General features: G+C 40.8%; 1 long non-coding RNA gene across 4 annotated transcripts in view; it reads right to left on the reverse strand.

The window, feature by feature from the left end:
* Nucleotides 1-21,322, reverse strand: part of LOC116069107 — a 160,257-nt gene that overhangs the window by 64,045 nt on the left and 74,890 nt on the right. The window contains exons 7-8 of one of the 4 annotated variants that reach the window (XR_004109847.1): nucleotides 19,813-19,869; nucleotides 10,277-10,316 (exon numbers count right to left, since the gene is read on the reverse strand). The exons of the other annotated variants lie outside the window; for them this stretch is intronic. This is a non-coding gene — a long non-coding RNA (uncharacterized LOC116069107). Of the gene's footprint in view, nucleotides 1-10,276; nucleotides 10,317-19,812; nucleotides 19,870-21,322 lie in introns of those variants that run through there. 4 annotated transcript variants of the gene reach the window in all.

Here is a 21,322-nt window from a genome sequence, read left to right on the forward strand (position 1 = left end):
GGTATATGTAAACAATGGATTATTTTTTCAGCTGTAGAGTGATTTGAATGAGGAACGCCCCCTCCCCATAGGTTCATCATGTATTTGAAGACTTGGTCCCCAATTGGCAGTGCTGTTTGAAGAGCTTTTGGAACCTTTGGGGTGTGCTGCCTTGTGGGAGGGACTTTCTTACTGGGGGTAGTCTTTGTTGGTTTAGAGCTTCTCCCCATTTCTTGCCACCTATCTGCTTCCTGTGAGTGAATAGAATGTGATGGGCAAGCTTCTTGATTCTTTCTCCTCCAGGAACCATGAGCTAAAGTAAAGTTTTACTTTTTAAATTTTATTTTGGTTGTGTTATTTTACTACTGCAACACAAAAGTAATCATTGTAAACTGTAGTAGTAAAAAAAAATAAATAAAACTATGTAATTTCCAAGAAAAAATATGGATAGAACCAAGAGTCATCATTCATACATATATAATATGTATATTATATATATATATATATATACTCTAGATTCTGTATAGTATAGAAAATATGTGATATCTCTATTAATCTGGCTTATTTTGCTAAACATGATGATTCCTGCTTCTACACTTTTTTGAAAATTACACAGTATTATTTATACATATATGTGTATATATATACATATATATATGTATATATATATATTCTTCATATCTAACTTCTAACTGTATGATGCCCTGGACTGCCTCAGGGTATAACTCCTCCATCAACATGAAAGCCAAGACTGCTGGTGGCCCTCAAGCACTTAATCTCTCAAGGCCCTGATCCCTCCTCCATCCCTTGTCTCTCAGTTCTTCAATGACCATGGACCAGAACTAAGCTCAAATAACCTAATTATTACTTGTTGGGTTTATGATATTGTGTTATGAGCAACAGAAAACAGGGCACTATACAGCTGTGACAGCTGGAAACGACATACAAGACTCCTCCCCTGGAGGCTTGGAAAGATACCCAACCCCAGAAAGACCTTGATTATTTGGAAGTCTAGTCCCCATCACAAAGAAAAGGACATTTTGTACTATTGTAAGTAAGCTAGGTGGTTTATTGTTATAGCAGCCTGGGGAAATTAAGAGAGAACTAGATGTATACACATGTGAAAATAAATGGTAAATAAACTGGTAGATCTGAACAATATCACTGAGTAGATTACAATGCCCCACTGTAATTGTACATCCAACATGATAGGAACCTGGGGGGAAATGTACAAGATTTAACTGTATTGTTTCTCCCAACTACATGTGAACCTGTAATTATCTCAAAACAAAAGGTGGAGGAAAGTAAGCTGACTTCAGGTATGTATCAGCTCCTCACAGCGTCCTTGAGAAATAAACCAAAAAGATATATCAACCCCAGCTTTAAAATGAGAAAACTGGGCTGGTGAAATGGCCCAGTGGGGAAGGTGCTAAATCCCCAGAATCAAGATGACAAGAGAGACAGACTCCTGAAAATAGTTCTCTGTCCTCTAATACCTAGCTGTATATTGTGGCAGACAGACAGACAGATAGACAGAAAGACAGACACACACACACACACACAAACATAAAAATTAGAAAACCATGGTTCCCCCAAATTAATCAATTTTCTAAAATTCACAATGATAGTAAGAAATTTTCACAAGGATAGTAAGTAATTTTTATCTACAGCTTGCTAATATAATCTTCACGTGCATGCATCCGTTGCTAAGATTTACTAGAGAAGACAGAGACTTCCAGTTGGTAGGGGGCGGTACACAAGGTCAGAAAACCACTAATCATTGCAGAAGAAAGAGGATGAAAAACCTGGCAGTGGAGATGGAACTCCTGCTGCCTTTTCTCCTCCCCCCACACCCCCCTGCCCTCCAGGGAAAGGAGAGCTGGTGCTTGTCTGTATTATTAACTAGGGATGATGTGGAGAAAGCTGCTCCAAACCGGTTCTCAGAGAAGAGGCTTCAGGTCTCATGTGGTCAATTCTCTTCTGCAGAAGAAAGAGTAGAATTTGCTGCAGAAGATCCCAAAGGCAGATGAGGAAAGGAAGCTATGAAGAAAGGAGCCTGCGTGAATCAAAGAACCAAGAATTTATCCACCACCAAACCACCATGCATCAGCCAGCCTCACACAAGATTGCATCTAATAGTGTCAGGAAGAGGGAGCCATTTTTCAGCCTTATTACCTGCTCTGCCCAGCTGTTGGACACATCTGTGAGTAGCCTAGGTGGTTTATATGGATGTGAAAGATGCAGAAACATAAGCAGCTGCACCTTAATTTTGGAAATAAAGGATAAAAGGGGCATACACCCTACACACACAGACACACACACACACACACACACACACTTCTTACCAAGGATTAATAAAAATAAATAGGGAAAGATGCAGCAAATTAAATTAATTTGCACACATGATTAATTAAATGCACACATATGTAACAAATGATGGACAAAAGATGATAGTAGAATCGTGGGGGCGTTTAACAGAATATAGAACTATTACGACATGAAAGAGTTTACAGACATAGAAAACCTTCCCTAGCCATCTCTGGGCAAATGGATTAGGAAGAGAGAGATGCTAAGATGCCACTCTTAAGGAGGCTGAGCAACAGCAGGCTTACAGGTACTCACACACAGTTTCAGGAAATCTTCCCCAGATCCTGGGTTTTTACAGCCACCATCGATTCACACTTTCTGAAGACAGGGTTTTACTAGTTGACAATTCCCTGGTGCAAGTCAGCCGTCTCCTTGGCGAAAGTGGAAAGCTGTTCAAATGAAGTCTAAAAAAACCCTGAGCCAGAGGAGAACTGGGGCAGAATCCTCAGACCCTTGGCTGCTCCCTCGGCTAAGCCACTTAGTGTTCCTGAAATTGATAAAAGGAGATATAGAAATAAATGCACGTAGCCCCATCTGGGTCTTTCCATGGAGTTGGCTTACTTGTTGACTCACAAGCTACCTGCCCTGAAATAAACAAACTCGTGGAGCTATTATCCTACATTCTCCTGGGAGTGGAAACGGCCCAAGGATGTGTTCCGTGCAGCCGTTTAAGTTATACGAACTGTGGACATTCTCACTGTCACAGCTGCACAGGAAGAAAGCATCTGTACACTTGCATGTGGTTGGCTGAAGATGAACTTATCGTGTTGTCTTCCACACCCATTATTTCTGAAAGCCTAGCAGGAAGGAGAACTGACTAGGGATTGGGTTAAAGTCCTGGCTCTCACTCAGAGCCCATGGTGTGAGTGTTGGCATTGCATCTCTCCTGAGCCTCAAGGCACCACCGAGCTGCCAAGTCTCAGAACATGTTTTGTGTGCTAAGGATCCAGCACACAGCACTAGGCAAGCAGCTCAGGTACACCGGGGCTGTTTTCAGGATGTCTGTGTGAATATGTTTTGCTCCTCCTCTGTCTGGTATACCTGTTGCTTTGCTCAATTTGACTATGAATGTGAAACAGGTTAAAGCCGTTGAAAAAAATAGCACAAGTTGCCTGTATACCCATCAACTTCTATTTGTGAGTTCCAATCCTGCCTCTCCATTTCTCCCTTGTTCATTCCTCTCTGCTGTGCACACATGCACGTGTGCGCGTGCACGCACGCACACACACACACACACACACACACACACACACACACACACATTTTCCATTCTCCCTTTGCATCCCCTATCTTTCTCCCTTCCCTCTGCCTTATTTCTTGCTCCCTCTGCTTCTCTAGGTACAGGTCTTTCTAGGTCCAGTCACATGAAGTTGAAGATACAGTGATTCTTCACCCACAGATACTTCATCCTGTATCTACCAAGGATAAAACTAATTTCAATGCAATTGTTACACTTCAGAGAATATACAGTAATTCTGTACATTAACTAGGAGCCAGTGTATATCTGGATGCCCTGAACTGTTCCTATACTGTCCCTTGTAACTACTTTAAAAGAATGATGGGTCATAGTCTAGGAATTGCTTTAACTGCTAAACAGACCCTCAACTCACCCCCCCCCCGTTTGTCTGCCTGTCTGTCTGTGTGCATTTGTGTGTGTGTATATATGTGTATATATGTCTGTATGTCTGTCTCTATGTGTGTCCTTCTCTCTGTGTCTGTCTATATTTGTCATTTTGCCTATCTCTGTCTCTGTCTCTCTGTCTCTGTCTGTCTCTCTCTGTCTGTCTCTGTCTCTCTCTTTCTCTCTCTCTTTCTCTCTCTCCCTCTCTGCTTCTCCCCTTCCTCCCCTTCTTTATCATCTTATTTACTCTTCTATGGCATAATCATTTTTTTAAATCAAACAACTATCTTCAAGGACATTTCATATCTCCATCAGTCGCTCCTTATGTTATTATTGAACATTGTTTTTGAGTGAATACCTTGCCTAGATAATTTTTCTTTGGCGAGTCTGGTCCAGACCTCACCATGCAGTTCAGGTAGCCTCAAACTCGCAGCCGTCCTCTTTACTGGGACTCCAGCTTGTTGGGATTTTACAGGTATCCACCACATTGTAGAACTATGCCATGATCCTGGAATGGATTCAAATTAAGTTCCTTTGGCTAATCAAGCTCACATGTGTGGCTCTTTGTTTGGCATTGCGTCACCTCAAGACCACACTGTTAGCTCATCCCACCTAGGATAACACTACATCCACCAGGTTACAATGTCACCTAGCACATCTCTGTCAGAGAATGTGTTTCCCCTTCTAATAACTAACCTGTAAGGTGACACATTTGCCTTCTGTGAGCATTCTACTTCTAAACAGTTCCTCTCACAGCATTAGCCCAGACTGCTGATGTTCACCTGAGTTAAAAAAGCATCTGCTCTGTGTGCATTGAAAGGGGTTTTTTAATTCTATCATTCTTCTACATGTATTAACTAATATTACTCTGTACTAAAGCAGGACCCAACCTGACACTTCATTCATTCCACTTGCTATAATGGATTATAGTCATTATTTTTTGATCTTCAGGCTGTGCCAAATGTACTCAATGACACCTCTTCAAACTGACTTTTCTGTCCCTCAGATAGAATCTCATTAGTCTCTGAGCGCTTTCTTATTTTATGCCACAAGCTATACACAAGACACTACCTTCTGCTGTCCCAGTCCACTTGGTACCAGCTACTTATTGGAGCTGCTCTGCTGTCTTTCCTGGAGAAAGATAGATCTAGTGAGATGAGATCTCTCAATGTAGTCATTGTCATTCGAGTGTCAATGTTTCAAAACCAGCACTCACATTGGTTTTTGCTAACTTGAATTCTGATCGTGGGGGGTTTTATTTTTTTTTTTACTGTCTCTTAGGGAAAAAAACTTAACTATATTAACTTATTTACTTTAGCCTATCATCTATACATCTATTATGTGTTTCATAGATTTATTTATAGTCTACCGTTTTACTGCTACCAGTAAATGACCTGATGAAGTTTAAGATTTCATTGCAGACATTTTACCCTTATAATACATTTTACTAAATATGTACAAAGGAAGATTTTGAAATCACTGTTGCCCCTATGTCAGTTTGATATAGATTTTCTTTTTCTACTTATGCTCAATTGCAAGTAAGTTTTGGAACGTGTCAAATATACATGGTCAAACTCAAAACTGGATTCTCAGAGGGATTTCAATACACACACACTCACTCACAAACATTCACACACACACAACTGTTGGCAACCATTTCCATCAGTTGCTCGTTTAACTTCTCTGTGTTTCTCTTTTGTAAAGGGTGAGTTTAAATATTGAGTGTAAGTTCACTTTTCTCACCTGAAGGATAATTTCAGCAAGTTCTGCTCTGTGATTTGCTTTCCCCTTCGTCATGCTGCCTACTAACAAGTAGCCTTGGTCCATGAGCACTACACTACTACACAACCATCAGAGCTGCATGGAGCTCCGTTTTAGTGATGTGCTAGAGTTTCCTCAGGCAATTGCTATTGAGGAGCACTGGTTGCTTCCACACCTTTGGTATTGCATGTAAAGCCACATTGAGTAACTGAGAAGATGCCTATTATGTATCCTAAGGACTTGCCCCAAAGTCAATTGAGGGATTCTGATCAAAGACTCAATGTAATTGTGATGGATGCTGGTAAATCCCTCACACCAGACTTGTTTCTCTGCAAATGGCCAATTCCCATGTAGGAAAGCCTGTTTTTCAAGGCTCTTGCCAGCACACTGGATTACAAATGTTTAAATTACTTAGATATCATAGATGAGAAATAACATATCTGGGGAATGTCTGTGAGCATCAGTTTCCTGAGTGAGGGCAAGAGCTCTTCATAGGCTCTAAGGCTCCTTGCCTTGCTCCTCCTGTAGAATATATTTTATCTCTTTTGTTCCTTTATTCACTATGTCGAGTCCTTTGCCTAGTTAATATTTCTATATAAATGTCAGGCTGTGTACCCTTCATGACAAAAGCATTATCAGAAGTATAAAACACTGTTTCTTAATAGTCAGAGGTCTATTTGAGACTCTGCTGGCCCTGAACAGGCAGAGATTGTCCAGCTTCTGCCTGCCTCCAGTGCACTGAAAGTAAAGGATGTTATATCCATGCTTGACAAAAAAAAAAAAAAATCCATTTTGCCATGGGTTAAATTTAAACAATAAGTTTAAATTTCAATAAGTTTAAATTTGCATTTTTATTACAATCATCTTAAAAATATATCAAGCAAGAAAAAGATGTAGTGGAGTAGGAGTAGACATGGCCATAGTCTGAGACAGGTTTGTATTTCTCTACTCTCTGAAGGTTCAGAGTAAAATGAAGAAAGTTGATAAAGGTAAAAAGGGTTTAAATCATAGTCTATACTTCATGTATTTGACATATGAAAAACACAATATCCAGACAACTGCAGAATATATTCCTACAGGAGACAGGTAAATAAGATTTCACAAAATAATATATAAAACATAGTGCTCCTGTCACAAAGTATGTAACCACTGCCATAAAGACACAGCTTCAGGTATCAATATACCAGGAACATAGAAGCAAACACCTAATAGTTGCATGATTTTCTTCTCAAACAGAGCATGAGAGGCAGATGGGGCAATAAAGCCATGCGGTGGTTTTAATGAAAATTGCCCAACAGGCCCATAGGGAGTGGCACTCTTAGGAGATATGGCCTTGTTGGAGTAGGTGTGGCTTTGTTGGAGGAAGTGTACCACTGGAGGTGGGCTTTGAGGTCTCAGATGCTCAAGCCAGGCCCAGTGTCTTATTCTTTCTTCCTGCTGCCTATGGATGCAGATGCAGAAGTCTCAGCTCCTTCTCCAGCACCATGTCTGCCTATATACTGCTATGCTTCCTGCCATGATAATATTGGACTAAACTTCTGAACTGTAAGCCAGTACCAATTAAATGTCTTCCTTTATAAGAGTTGTCAAGGTCAAGCCACCGTTTTGCAGAGGCAGGTGGATTTCTGAGTTCAAAGCCAGCGGGGTCTACAGGGTGAGTTCCAGGACAGCCAGAGCTACACAGAGAAATATGTGGCTTGGGATGGTAACTTTATGAACTTTTGAATAAAATAAGTAATTAGACAAATTGTGTGAAAAGAGCCTGATGTTGTTACTGGTGCATTTCTGTGTACTCAGGTGTAGAGCAGGCAAACCAAAAGAAAACTTTAACACAGGAAAGCTAATAAAAGAACAGTAGCCAAGGAAATGAGATGAGGAAAGATTAACAGAGATGAAAATAGACATTAATGAAATAAAGTAATAACATAATGAAAACAGTTGAAATGATCAATGGAAAAGAAAAGCTTGTTCTTTGAAAAGATCAATAACAGAGACAATTCTTTGGAGAATATGATCAAGAAAATAGAGAGAGAGTCAATACTGTGCTAGAATGTGAGTTAAATGCACAATGAATCAGATTTTGACTTATGGAAATACTGTCCAGTTTACTCTGGAACATACTATATGCTACCACAGAAAGCAAAAATAAATTTTTCTGAGGTCAACAATGTATATCTAGCTCTGTTGTCCCAAATCTATTTCCAAGTGCTTTCAAAACTTTGTATGTACCAAGTCACATATGTTCTCTAGGTCTTAGGGGTTAAACAGGCTTTCTTCCATCAGAGGAATGGGACAGAAACTGGTGTGCTTTCTGTTTGTCCAAACATTTGGTCTACATCAGAAAGAACGATGAGAAGTTTGGGGACATAACTAAGGAATTCTGAGAGCTTGTCCTGGCTACATTTCCTTTTTCTTGTTTCGGTGTAAACAAGAAGTTAGAATCATAATTGTTTTACCTCTTCCCATTAAGATATCCAATTAAAAATTATCTTAATGAATAGACATTAATATCTGGCAATGACTGCTCTGACCTCCTGTCTAACCAGCCCCATTTATGTCTTGTTTGATGAAAGTTCTCCGCATCTGCAAAGCAAAAGGGCAACCTGATTTATGAACAAGACTTATTGTCACAGCAGCAGATTTGTATAATGAGAAATATATTAAATCTAATGAAGGGAGAGCGTGCCTACCAAGGCAGTAAGTCTGTGTTGTGATTAAGTAATTCGATATCCCTCAATGGATTAATTTAGAGAATGCATCAGGGTATAGAGCTGCTGCTGGACCCTTTTGCTCTCATGACAAATGCTAAGTAATGCTTCACGATGTGCATATGTACTGGGTTTGTAAGGTGTGATGACAAAGTACAGTGTCATCTGGGGAACCTGTACATTAAGAAGATGGATCCCAGAGATGCCTACGTCCTACTGCTAGAGAACTGGGTAGATCTATCAACAATGTCATCTTTTAATATCTGCTTACAGGAAAGCATTTACTCTCAAAGAGCCACACGCTTTTACCTTTTAAACCAAGCCCAGCTCACCACATCTTGACAGACACTAAATGCAGCTCACATTAATTCCCTCTCTAGTCCTCAGCAGGGCTGAAGTCAGACACAGGACAATCAATCATGAGCTCTGATTTTTTTTTTAAATAGGAAAACATTACCTATTATTTAATTGTCTTCATTTGTAAGCTCGTACAATCAGCAGTGCCATTTACTGGATTTGGAAGCAACAGCGAACCTGTCAGGACTCAGCAGTTACCTTTCTTCAGCTTGGAACAAGTCCAGTTTCTAGTTGTTTCTTACCTTTGTGGCTACATAAAGCAAAGCTCTACCCTCCACCAGAGAGCATGACATATTAAAAATAGCCCAATCCCAACACAAGCGTGTACCACCCACAACTTATAGAAGAAAACAGCTGTCATTTAAAGCCCTTGGAGTCACGTGGAATAAATATACAGCAATCTGAATGCCTACAGGTAATAGATTGAAAAATTCAATCACTCCCCCCCCCCATTCCTTTATTCTCCTCTATGGGGATCAACTAAGAGAAAAGCACCTTGAGCCGAAGAAGAAGAAGGAAAGAGCTTGGTATTCAACAGCCTTAATCAGGAGAAGTGGGGTCCTGTGTCCTCACAAATCCTGTCTGATGACTCAGGAGAAATAAAATATAACTTCAGACTCCTATAAGCAGTAACCAGGAGAAAGGAAAATGAGAGCTCTGTCTGAGACCCATGGCAAGAACCTCTCTCACACAGACATGGCTCTGCTCGGCTCCTTTGTTTGTCCCAAAGGCCACTGTGTTGAAGGCTCATTCCCTGGAGTTTTGCTAGGAGCAAGTATCAAAATCTTTAGGGGTTAGGGCCGAGGTGCAGATTTTCGTCATAAGAAATGTTTCCTTGAAGTCTTGGATCATAGAATCCTGGTCTTTTGCTCTTTGCTTTCTTTGTTGCTGTCCTGGCTATGAAGTGACTGGTTTTACTCTGTCCCTTGTTTCTGTTAATGATGTACTCCCTTTGAACAGGCCTGAGGCAACAGAGGCAATGGACTGAAAGCTGTGAACCCATGAGCCAAAAGAGACCACATCTCTGTGTAAGATGGTTTCTGGCCACTGTTCTATTGCTTTAAAGAGACACCATGACCAAGGCAACTCTTATAAAAGAAAGCATTTCATTTGGGCTGGCTTACAGTTTCAGAGGTTAGTCCATTATCATGGCGGGGAGCATGGTGGCATGCAGGCAGAGACAGTGCTGGAGAAGGAGCTAAAGGTTCTGTATCCTGATTCAGAGAGAGAGAGAGACACTGGGCCTGGCATGAGCTTTAGAAATATCAAAGCTTACCCCCAGTGACATACTTCCTCCAATAAGTCCACAGCTCCTAATCCTTCTAACCCTATCAGAGTTCCACTCTCTGGTGAGAGTGTATTCAACTAGATGAGCCAATGGGGACCTTTCATATTCAAACTACAACAAGTTAGTTGTCTCTGGTTTTTGTGACAGCAGCAGAAAGTTAACTCACTTACACACCTGCTCAGAAGTCAAGCAAGCTGAAATCTGGACCCTCTGGATAATCTTATTTTCTTTGTTCCTTAAAGAATAAATATGTCTATTAATTTTCATCATTTCTGATACAGTGAAGGTAGTGTAACAAAACTAAAATAAAACTCTATTCATTAATAATTCCTCTCTGATCTTGAAAGCAGCTAGCTCTCTATATTAAAGTCTGGTGGTGGTTGTTGTTGTTGTTGTTGTTGTTTTCTTTTGGTTTGCTTTGGTTTTGGAGAGGGATGTGGTCAGGAAGGAAATGCAAGTACGGAACTAGAAGCAGAGGAAAAAAGATACATTGTAATATGTTGAGAAGTCCTGGGGAAGATTCTCCCAAATGTACAGTTGAGGAGGGGTGGGCGCATGCCTTTAATCTCAGCACTTGGGAGGCAGAGGCAGGTGGATCTCTGAGTTCAAGGCCAGCCTGGTATACAGAGTGAGTTCCAGGACAGCCAGGGCTACACAGAGAAACCCTGTCTTGAAAAAATAAAATAAAAAAAATAAATAAATAAAAAGAGTGTAGGATGTGTGTGGACAAAGAGAAAAAGCAAAAGCTTGAGGAAGGGCCAGCTGACCCCTGGGTTTGAGTCATTGTAAACAGACTCAACCTGTAACCTGGTGATTATTGCTTTAGGGTTTCAGAAACACTAACCCTAAAGCAATAACCACCAGGTGTTCTATGACCCACTTCTGGCAAGACTCTTCTCAGATGGCCAGCTGCTTACCAAGAAAAGCTTTTGAGAAGATATTACTTGATACAAAAATCCTCATAGTCACATGGATTTCTTACCAGGCCAGGTGTCTTAGTTACATTCCTACTGTTGTGAAGAAGCATCATGACCAAGATATGGGGCTCACAGTTGGGGAGGGTTATGGCCTACAACCATCATGGCAGGGAGCATGGCAGCAGGCAGGCAGTCATGGAGCTGGGGCAGGAGCTTAGCACTTCCATCCTCATATAGGAGGCAGAGAGCACAAACAGAGGATGGTGGGAAGCTTTTGAAGCTTCAAAGCCCACCCCCTCAAGCCAGACACTTCCTGCAACACATGCATACTTCACAATCCCTCCCAAACAGTTCCACCAACTAGGGACCAAGCATTCAAATATGAGTCTATAGGGGCCATTGTCATTCGAACCACCAAACCAGGAAACAGCAAATTAACTTCCAAATGTTGCTAAAAGTAAGGTGGACTTTGGAGCCTCAAAAAGAAAGGGAAAAAAAAAAACAAAGCACTGCCAGTAACATTGTCCCAAGGATTCTTTAGGCTTTTCTATAATGGCCAATGGTACCATTCACCCAGCAGCTGCTATGTGCAGCAGGCATCCTCTCTGCTTTGCAGACCATGGCTTGCTCACTCCCCATATAAACTTAGGTGGCCGCTGAGACTACCCTCTCATTGTACATCAAGAAATATAAGCACGAGACAATTTCCACAAACATACACAATACTTGGTTGGCAGATAAGGCCCAGATCCTGAGCTCCTAAGTCTATGCTTTTAAATATTCTGTATTTAAAATTTGTACCTTTCCCTATATTGATATAGATGTGAAGGAGACAGGAAAAGTAGGTTGAAAAAAAAAACAGATATGCATAGATTCCTACACAGATAGGAATGAAATTTACATGTGGAAATAGAGATAAAATAAGATATAGATATTGATACAGAAATGTAGACATAAATCTTGATAAGCTACTAGGGGAAAATGTATACATGAAAGGTGACGGAGAGGACTCAAAGGCAGAGAACTGGACAAAGTCACCTCTGCTTCTTTCTTTAAAAAGTTATTTCATATTTGGAACCCTGTGGGGTTTTTTTCAGTTTATGGAAATGAATAAGTAAATAGTGTTTTGCTGGTTCTAACATCCAACAATGCAGGGTGAAATGTGGAAGCGGTGGAATATGGCAATAAACATATTTGATCAGGAATGCTGGCCAGGAAGGATGATGATGACGGTCGCCCTCTTGCTATAATCTGAGAAACATAATGGTTTAAAAAATAATGTGTTTCCAATCCTGGGCACAGACGGCATCAACTGTTGATCCCTCATAGAAAGAAGCCTGCCTCCCAGAAGATACCTTTCATCCTCAGGAGCCCAGAGTAGAGTGGCAGCTCCGTGGGACTGAGACAGGAGTTCTGCCAGACTGCGACTGGTGAAACCTGAGGTCCATGAGAGTGTCAAGCAAGGTGTGATATGTCAGAGACTCAGAAAACAGCACTGCTGCTAATACTACCATAGCAGGCTGTGCGTGCACAGAACTCCACGAGGATCCATGAAGCATCGGCATCAGTAAAAGTCCTCATTCTGGCCACTGAGTACCTGGTGGGGTGAAGCCAGCTACAGAGTATCCACTGCAGCCCTTAACGAAACTTCAAGGACAGAATAAAACCTTTCAAGAGAACGAAGGTAACAAAGCAGTATGAAGATCTTTCCTGTAAACCAGGACAAGCACCAGGCATTTAAAGGAAAACAAAAATCCAGATTCTCAATGTCATAAAAATACCAACATCCAATAAAATTTCCTCCAAGTGCAAAAACAGAAAAAGGAATTTTGATCCATTACCATAATAAAGGCTAATAATAAAACAGACCTAGATATCCGTGGTGATAAAATTAATAGATAAGAATGTTAAGAAGGTGTAAATGTGTAAAGTTCATTGAGTTCCTACTTAAAGTGGCTTCTCAGCATCTTTGCACCTTAGACATCTTGTTTTGGCTTGAATTTTATCAAGAACGGTTCTGACTGGGAATGGTAAGCTCTCTATACAGGAAGGATGCTGGCGTTCTGCTGGTACTCGGGTACAGAGGATGACAGGGAAATGATCCTAAAGGATTATCTGCATTAAGCTGACTTAATCTTTTCCACATTCTATTTTTCAACCTCTCAATCTTTTTGTTGAGAATTTCATATTTAAGCATTTTGTCAGCACTGTCTATCCATACCTCTTGTATCAACTACTCCATATCACCCCTACTCCCTTTGAAATTCATAACCTCTCCTTAATTATTCACACACAAGGGGGGGGAGGGAGAGGGAGGGAGAGACAGAGTGACAGACAGAGACAGACAGACAGACAGACAGACAGAGAGACAGAGAGACAGAGAGAGACAGACAGAGAGAGAGAGAGACAGAGAGACAGAGAGACAGACAGAGACAGACAGAGAGAGAGAGAAAGCACCTAAGTGTGTTTTGCATTGTCAGAGGGAAGTTTAGCATCTCTGGCAGAAGCAGTTTTTTAGTTTATTTGTTTGCTTCCCTCTTGGAAGCCATTAATTGCCCATTGCTCTTCATCTAGGTATAGGGCATTTCAAGAATTCTGCCATCCATGTTTATTGTCACATTCTTACACCAAAAATAAATATTCTTTTTGCCATTTCAACAAAGGCAAGCCAAGGCCTTTTCAACATTGTGTTTGTTTCTTTCTTTTTGTGAATAAATGCATTTGGGGGATAATTGGTTCATTTTATTCTTCTTTCTTCTATGCCTACTTTTAAGAAATATCACGTTCTATGTTGTGTTTTAAGCATTGCTCTCTGCTCTATTTGAAGGGCACAATGACATTGATTGAGCATTTAACCTCTCTGGTTTTTAGTTTCCCTGTGGAAGAATGAGGGTAGAGGTTTAAACATCTTCTGAGCCTTTATGGGAACCACAAGATGCTTCCAATTCACTTTAAAGTCATTCAATGGGGAATCAGAAGATGGTTCAGCTGGGAAAGTGCTTGCTGTACAATGTGGGGTCCGGGTTCTGATATCCAGCAACAATGTGAGTGCTTAGCAAATGAGGCAGTCCAGCTGTAACCCCAGTGCTCAGGAGACAGAGACAGGATCCCAGGAATGATCTGTCCAACTGGTCACCAAACTGGTGATCTCTGTGTTCGGTGGTGAGACCCTGCCTCAATATATGAAATGGGTAGAGACATCCAGTGTCAGAGTCTGACTGACACAGACACACACAGGTCTACCCTTAGAAATGTAAACATACATATAGACGTACACATATCCTCACAAATGTGTTCAAGAGAAATACAAACCACACTTTCTGTGTCTGTACACATATTGGACAATGGAAGGAACAAATATGAGAAAACTAATAAGTTATAAATGTGAAAAGAATTAAATAAAAAATTGGAAGTAGCTGGTGTTAGTGGAAGAAAGTCTAAATGGGGGTAGGGTGTTATTCATTAAGGATCTTTCCTCATAAAAAAGAATGAAGAGGAGGAGAAAAACAGGAAGAAAGGAAAAGAATGTCGTGTGCCCCGATGAGCTGAACATCTCTTCATGAGCATCTGCATTGTGTACACAGCTCTCTCTATAAATAGTAGTCACAGGCTCCATGTGATGAGATAAAGGCTATTTCCCTGGAGGAGTCTTACCTGTCAAAACTCAAATTACCAAATTATTGAGAAGTGACTCTGTGTTTTTACAGCATTCATCTCAGGAAGTACATTAGCTCTTCCCCAAAATACAACATATGCCCATGTATCTGACTTAGACTGCATGCCCCCAGGAAGATGGCATTGGCCATGTCACCCATGTGGCTGAGACAACCAGGTCTTCATGACTCACCAGCAATGTCCGCCAACCCATCTTAGAGTGGGGACAGATGCTCATGAGCTACCACAAATCACATTCATAACCTCTCCCCATCCTTCTTCCAACCCCCAGGGTTCATCTAGGGTCTCAGCCTAGACCCCTTCCCAGGAATCAAACTAAAGAACCCCCCCTTCAACAGTATTGCTGTCCATGGAGTCTGGAAAAGGAAGGCTGGAGAAGCCAAACATTGATAAACTTAATTAAATTTCTAATGAAAACAGAGGCAGCCCGCAGTGATTACTCTCTGTAACTGAGACTAATATTGCAATTAGGCTAATTCATCCCCTGATGCTCCAAACACAGTTATAGGTTTAAGCCATATTTCTTCCTTCTTGTCAACAATAGATTTCCATCATTTTGGAAGCTGGTTTTGGCTTTGAGCACAGGATTACTTGGGCTGTTGCATGTGATTTTTGTATGTGGCTTGTGTCTGCCTGGGGCTTTCCAGACAGCAGGCTGGGTTCTCTCTCCTTTTCCTTTTCTGAGATGATAGGAATTGTGTGCATCTCACAGAAGCCCCATTTCAGAGGCCCTTATATTTGTCTTATCACCCACTACCAAATTAATTTTCCTCAGAACTTAAAAACAACACAAATAAAAAATGGTTTCCTTTTTTCCCCTATTGCCCTATCTTAGTTAGGGTTTTACTGCTGTGAACAGACACCACGACCAAGGCAACTCTTATAAGGACAACATTTAATTGGGCCTGGCTTGCAGGTTCAGAAGTTCAGTCCATTATCATCAAGGTGGGAACATCCAGACAGGTGAAGTGCGGGAGGAGCTGAGAGTTCTACATCATCTGAAGGCTGTTGTTAGTAAAGTATTCATTTCCAGGCAGCTAGGACTAGGGTCTTAAAGCCCACACCCACAGCGACACACCTACTCCAACAAGGCCACACCTCCTAATAGTGCCACTACTACCTGGCCCAAAAATATACAAACCATCACACCCTGTAAATGAGACTAACAGAACTAACAGATAGAATCTATCTCTGGTTTTCACCACAGAAGGAGCAGGTTCAATCAGCTATAACCACTGTTCTCTCTTGGGGTCCATGAGATAGAAGTTAGCTTGTTGACTGGTACCAATCTGAACAGAATAAGGCTAGAGGCTGGTAGAGCCAGTCTAGGCTGTTTATGGCCCACTTACTGGTACCAATCAGAACAGAATAAGGATAAAGGCTAGTAGAGCCAGGCTAAGCTGTTTATGGCCCACTTCTTCTACTTCCTCCCTGCAGAAGTTACTCCTAATTTCTGAGCCTGTTTTCTCATGTGTGAGGCAAGAATAACAACAATTTTCTCGGGTTCTCCTTATGGGTCAGCCAAACCAAAATAGCTCCTTTGGGTTGTATATTGTTATACGCAGGACAATAAAGTGCACCTAACCTATCTTACTTCATTTCACCCTCTCAAGACCTCTTTAGGAAACGGAAATCACAGCTCACAGGAAGGAAAAGCTTTGTCCAAGGTCTCGAGCAGAGCCAGAACACTAGGCAGATGGCCACATCTGTTCTTCCTTTCCCCCAAGACCTCATGATGTGCTCACTTCTGGGAAAGGCCAAAATGGCAGACTGCAGTCTACTTCTAAAAGCTGTTTTGTTATCTCGAATTAAATACACTTACTTGAAGTGATCAGTCAGGAGGAAAAGGTGTCCCATATAAGTCTTCCTTGCTCCGCTTTAATGAACACATAAAAGTCATTTGTAATGAGCACGTTGTTTATATGTCAATGGGATTATGAACTGCTTGAAAATAGTTTGTTTTCTTAATTAGATTAAACAGGCTTCCTACAGTCTCCCTGACTTTATTGATTTACTTAATGAACCATTTTTTTTTTCTTTCAAAGATAGTACAAATGTAAAGTTTAGCTGGGACTGGGAACAAATTATCTTAAGTTCTGAATCAGTGGGACCTTAATTAATGAGGCTTTACTCTATATCACTAGTGTGGCACAGACATTTATTTCATGCAAACAGTCGTAATGAGGACAGCCTTCCACGTGTGGCTGTAGAAGATGGCCTCACCTGGGTCACCAGAAAAGGAGCGGCTTCCCTTCTACTTTAGCTCAGACTACATAAGGTAGCAGCTGCTTTGTCCAGCAAGGGCTCAGGTAGGCAGCATATAAGCATACTGCAACTGAGACAAACTGCGGGGAACAAGGCCCTACAGAAGGGACAGGCTCAACGGGGGAAAGGACTGAGAGTCCTATGCTGGCAACTGCTTTCTCTCAGCCAGAGACGCCATTGCTGGTCCTCATTCCAATGTGCTTCCTAGAAATGTTTACTTCCTATAGTGAAGGGGAGAGGATGTCAGAGTGCAACAAGCAAGTTCAAGGCCAGCAATGATTGTAAAAAGGTTCCTAAGAAGAGATAGAAAGAGGGCAGATTTAGTTGGGAGGGGAGGATCTCGGAGAAGTTTGGGAGGATAAACCGTCATCAGAATATATTTACCTTAGTTAGGGTTTTACTGCTCTGAAAAGACACCATGACCAAGGCAACTCTTATATGGACAATATTTAATTGGGGCTGGCTTACAGGTTCAGAAATTCAGTCCATTATCATCAAAGTAAGAGCATGACAGGATCCAGGCAGGCATGGTGCAGGAAGAGCTGAGAGTTCAACATCTTGTTCCAAAGGCAAACAGGAGAAGACTGGCTTCCAGGCAGCTAGGATGAGTGTATTAAAGCTCACATCCACAGGGACACAGCTACTCCACCAAGGCCACACCTCCTAATAGTGCCACTCCCTGAGCCAAGCATATACAAGCTATCACAATATTGTATGAAAAACTGTATTTTCAATAAACTAAAACATGGGGGATAAAGGGCAATTCCAACCTGGAATTATAAAAGATGACAACATCTGGCACAAGATGCTGTATCTATACATAGAAATGAGCCACCACAACCACCCCTTAGAGTAAGACAAAATGCTTGTTTTAAAAAAGTGGGAGGTACACACAGGAATTGGCATATAAACCTACCACTCAGACTTACATCATTGCTTGGGTAGCAGTCACTGAAGCGAGCCTAGAAAAGCAACTCACCCTCTTAGAGCCTTCTTCCCAAGTGTAAAATACTGAGAGTAAAAGTAGTGTTGTACTTCATAAAATTGTCATAAGAATTAAATTATGTTTAAAAAATGCTCAGCCAACTGCCTGGTATACAGTGCTCATAAATGCCAGCTATCATTATTATTTATGCTTTTTAAAACTCTTTCACATTCCCAGTTTCATCTGAATTAAGCAAGCCTGGCGCCAGACCTAGCATACAAATACAAGAGCACGTAGAACATGTCAACCTTCTCTTTGGTGTGCTCTCTCCATGTTCCAATCTTCCATTTAAGAGGCAGTCCAGATAAGATTAGTGAGCCAGCATACTATGGGAGTGAACATTTTATGTCTTCTCTATTCAGGTGAAAAAGGACCATAAAGATGACCTCATCAGTAGTTTAACTTTGAAAGATTTCAATAAGTGAACATCAGAACCTGTGTTCTTGGCTATCTCTGGGCACAGAGTTTACTCCCCTGAGCAACCACAGAGAGCGAGCCTAAGTTAGCCTTCATACATTCTATGCCCTTGCCTTTTCTGTATTTAAACCTTACTAGAACTTAGAACAGGTCCCTTCAGCAGGTCTACTGACACAAAATAACTGACTCATGTTTACCTATTTTAAGCTAAGCTTAGGCTGTCTCACTGAATACTGTATACCCCTTGAGGTTTCAAATGTTGGCTCTACTCAGTTCACTATCCCTAGAGCTTCTAGAATGATATATGCATTAAAAACTAATAAGCACACATTGGCTTATTAAAAGAACCATTCACTATTCAGAAAATAAATGCCATCTTGTGCGATTAAGGGCACTGTGAACCTTCATTTATCGGTCTTTAGCTTTGAGTAATTTGCATATGTGATTAAGAATTTTAAGGAAGTCTTCATCTGAGATGCTGCTATTTGCAGTAGATGGTGATTAACATGAAGACCCACAATTGACAAACTTGCAGAGAATAAAAGACTGCATAATGCTCTTCCCTAAATGGGACATGTATTTCACACCCTCTCCTCCCAAGGTTCAGGATTATTGCAGAGGATGGATCCAAAAGCATATCAGAGCCAGAGTTACTGAATGACTGCAAGACAGTTCTGAGCCAGAGGTACTGAGTGACTGCATGATAGTTCTGAGCCAGAGTTACTGAGTGACTGAAAGATAGTTCTGGACACTGCAGGGAAGGTAAAGAGACAAACTCACAACAGTTGTGACATCACACACAAAATCTATACAAGTTCAAGGCAGATGAAATTTATATGTGAGGGTGTGAGTGTGTGTGTGTGTGTGTGTGTGTGTGTGTGTGTGGTAGCAGTAAAAAATGAGACCATGAGTTTCAAGGAGGTCAGGGAAGTGTACACTAGAGGTTTGAAGGGGGAAAATGTAAGGAAAAGTGCTAAAATTATGTAATTAAATTATAATTCAAAAGTTAAAAAGAAATAAAGATGATGAGGTTTTTAAAAATTATACTGGTAAATTTTTGAACCTTAAATATTAGTGATAAAATATATAAAAATAGAAAATAATCACTTTATGGGGGCAAGCAGGAAAATTCCAAGTACATTTCCACTGTCTCACCTCTCTCGACTGAAGAATGACTTACTGAGAAACAATGTCTATCAGCTGAGGATACAGTGATCTTATACTTTTTCCAATTTGCTGTATACTGTGTTAGACAGTCTGGCATCATAAAGAATATCAAATAAAATTGCACGTGGCAGTTGAAATTTTTAAAAGAGTCATTTGGCAACTTCTCTTACGTGCTTATTGTCAGTGTGAACTTGGTTTGGCAAGTTGCAAAGTTATACCCAACAAATGTTATCCCTTGCAATTAGATGCCTTTAAATGAGCTAATATAATCAATTATGTCTTTTAATTTTCCAGACAGTACTTACAGGGCTTAATTTTCTGCTCCTACACCTTCCAAATTATCTTCAGGTGATGTTTGGAATCTAATAGGAAAATGTAGCACAGTTGTGAGATATTAGCCATGCTCAATCCTTCACACACACATCTTCTTACACCAAATGCTGCAGACCCCAGACATAGAAATGAAATGCTCATAAAGAAAAGATGGGAAGCCATGATGCATTTGCTTCATTTTCCTATGTTACAGCATGCATATCATCTCCTGCTAGATTGTTCTCAAGACTGTATAAAACTGCTTTCAGTATTGATAGTTTCCAACTACATAAAAAATATTCTGTCTTCATACCCAAATCCCACCGGGAGAAAGCTAGTCTCCCAGGAGTGCTAATACACCTGAGAGTACAAGTAAGACCACCACTCATGCTCTGAGGGACCTGCCCAGAGTCCTCAGAACACAGGATCCCAGGAACAGCTGGGGACAGGATCCTTCTGGTTTCCATCTAAACTCCAGAGCTGACCCTGTGCAACAACTCTCCATACCCAAATTCTGCCCAGAGAGAGCTAGTCTCCAGGAGTGTTGACACACAGGCTTATAGGAGGGACAAGCCACAGTCAGAGACAGCAAGACCAGCTAAGACCACAGATAACCAGATGGTGAGAGGCAAGTACAAGAACATAAGCAATAGAAACCAACACTACTTAGAATAATGAGACCCCAGTTCTCCCATCACAGCAAGCCCTAGACACCCCAACACACAAGAAAGGCAAGATTCTGATTTAAAATCATATCTCATGATGATGATCGAGGACTTTAAGAAGAACATAAATAACTCTCTTAAAGAAATATAGGACTACACAGGTAAACAGGTAGAAGCCCTTAAAGAGGAAACAAAAAACTCAGAATATCCTCGTTCTTAATAGCTGAGTAGTATTCCATCATGTAAATGAACCACATTTTCTATATCCATTCTTTTATTGTGGGACATCTGGGTTGTTTCTAGCTTCTGGCTATCACAAATAAAGCTGTTATGATCATAATGGAATGCGTACCCCTGTGGCATGGTAGGGCATCCCCCAACACACATACAGCAGAGGACTGCTGGGTCTGTGTTCATTCAGAGATGATGCACGTAACTCTCAAGAGATTGGGCGCCCCAGGGAGTTTAGAGGTCAGATGGGGTAGTAGTGGGGATATCCACATGCAGACAGGGAGTTGGGGAGGAGGTATGAGATATGGAACAGTTGGAAGGTGGATGGGGTGGGGGGAATAATTAATTAAAAAATTAATTAATTTTTTAAAAAAGAAAGAAATACAGATAAAATGAGAAAATCTATATTAAAAAAAAAAGAGGAAACACAAAAATCTCTTAAAGAATTACAGGAAAACACAACCAAATAGATGAAGGAATTGAACAAAACCATACAAGATCTAAAAGTGGAAATAGAAACAATAAAGAAATCACAAAGGGAAACAACCCTGAAGATAGAAAACCTAGGAAAGAAATCAGGAGTCATAGATGCAAGCATCACCAACAG

Source organism: Mastomys coucha, unplaced genomic scaffold (genome assembly GCF_008632895.1).
Source record: "Mastomys coucha isolate ucsf_1 unplaced genomic scaffold, UCSF_Mcou_1 pScaffold22, whole genome shotgun sequence".
Taxonomy (NCBI): Eukaryota; Metazoa; Chordata; class Mammalia; order Rodentia; family Muridae; genus Mastomys; species Mastomys coucha.